This window comes from Chiloscyllium plagiosum, chromosome 13 (assembly GCF_004010195.1).
Source record: "Chiloscyllium plagiosum isolate BGI_BamShark_2017 chromosome 13, ASM401019v2, whole genome shotgun sequence".
Classification (NCBI taxonomy): Eukaryota; Metazoa; Chordata; class Chondrichthyes; order Orectolobiformes; family Hemiscylliidae; genus Chiloscyllium; species Chiloscyllium plagiosum.
In genome coordinates this window covers 24,572,723-24,574,789 of record NC_057722.1, presented here as the reverse complement: position 1 = coordinate 24,574,789, position 2,067 = coordinate 24,572,723, and positions in this window count along the sequence as shown.

Sequence of the window (2,067 nt, the reverse complement as noted above, 5' to 3'; positions counted from 1 at the left end):
TTTTGCCCTCCTGATTTCCCTCTTAAGTATACTCCTACTTTCTTTATACTCTTCTAAGGATTCACTCGATCTATCCTGTCTATACCTGACATATGCTTCCTTCTTTTTCTTAACCAAACCCTCAATTTCTTTAGTCATCCAGCATTCCCTAATACCTACTAGCCTTTCCTTTCACCCTAACAGGAATATACTTTCTCTGGATTCTTGTTATCTCATTTCTGAAGGCTTCCCATTTTCCAGCCATCCTTTTACCTGTGAACATCTGCCCCCAATCTGCTTTCGAAAGTTCTTGCCTAATACCGTCAAAATTGGCCTTTCTCCAATTTAGATCTTCAACTTTTAGATCTGGTCCATCCTTTTCCATCATTATTTTAAACCTAATGGAATTATGGTCACTGGTCCCCAAAGTGCTCCCCCACTGACACCTCAGTCACCTGCCCTGCCTTATTTCCCAAGAGTAGGTCAGCTTTTGCACCTTCTCTAGTAGGTACATCCACACGCTGAATCAGAAAATTATCTTGTACATACTTAACAATTCCTCTCCATCTAAACCTTTAACACTATGGCAGTCCCAGTCTATGTTTGGAAAGTTAAAATCCCCTACCATAACTACCCTATTATTCTTACAGATAGCTGAGATCTCCTTACAAGTTTGTTTCTAATTTCCCTCTGACTATTAGGAGGTCTATAATACAATCCCAATAAGGTTATCATCCCTTTCTTATTTCTCAGTTTCACTCTTGACTTTACGTTTGACCTGAGACCAGATGGACATTGGTGGAACTTTGGAAATGGTGGTCATTCTGTGCTCTGTATTGGTGGTGAGATCACATTTTCCTGACCAGCTACCTGCAGTAAAAGAACTGAATTTTTAGCTTATACTCATGTCTAGCGTCAAAATTTATTATTTAATTCTCCCAGAGAATTTGGTGGTGAGCTGTCTTCTTGAATTGTTGCAGTTCCTATGGCTAGGTACAGCTATCATGCTGTTTGGAAAGGAGTTGGTTATTCACATTCACCACATATGATTGAGATGACAACTGCTCAATACAGGTTTCAATTTGTAATAATGGCAGCCTTTTGCTGAAAGTGACTTCATAGAGGTTTTTAAAATCACGAGGGGCATGGATAGAGTAAATAGACAAGGTATTTTCCTGGGATGGGAGATTCCAGAACTCAAGGGCATAGGTTTAGGGTGAGAGGAAAAAGAATTAAAAGGGACCTAAGGGCAACTTTTTCATGCAGATGTTGATGTGTATGGAATGAGCTGCCAGAGGAAGTTGTGAATGGATATATGAATAGGAAGAGTTTAGAGGGATATGGGCCAAGTGCAGGCAAATGGGACGAGATTAATTTAGGATACCTAGTCAGCATGGACGAGTTGGACCAAAGGATCTGTTTCCATGCTATATATCTCTATGACTCTAATTGCACTCTGCCTGGCTCTGGTACTAGTGTGGCAATTTGAAATTTTGCTTTCTGTCATTTTGCTTTTATTTTGTTGCTCATGCCTTTTGCTAAATCTGCCTTCAGTTTTTTTTTGCTATTAGAAGTGTAGTTCCCATGTAGCATGACACAAGTCTTTGGTCTGGACTATTTCCCACGCTTTTAGATGGTATGTTTCTCTACTCATGGATTGCCCTTGTACAAGTCTGTGCTCGATTTGCTTGATTCCTTTAGGATTCAGCAGCTATAGAGATGGTCGAGCTTGTGGGCCCATGGGCCGTCAGTTTTGTAGGGGGGCAATGATAGCCGCGTCTCCGGCCTGGGTATCCTGTTGCGAGGAGGCAAGTTCACCATCTCCGAGGTTAAGGAGGTGGTGGGCGGGCACCTCCTCGTCACCGACGTCATGTACAGGAATGCTCCCCTGAGACTGACGAATGTGTACGCCCCAGTGGGTAAGAGTGAATGGTTGGCCATCCTGCAGCAGCTTCCAGGCCGGTCATTCTGGCCAGAGACTTCAACTGTATTATTGATGCAGATGGACAATCCGGCAGGGGGGACAGTAAACTAGATGCCACGTCCAGAGCCCTGATGGACACGGTAAAAGATGCCAAGCTGCACAAT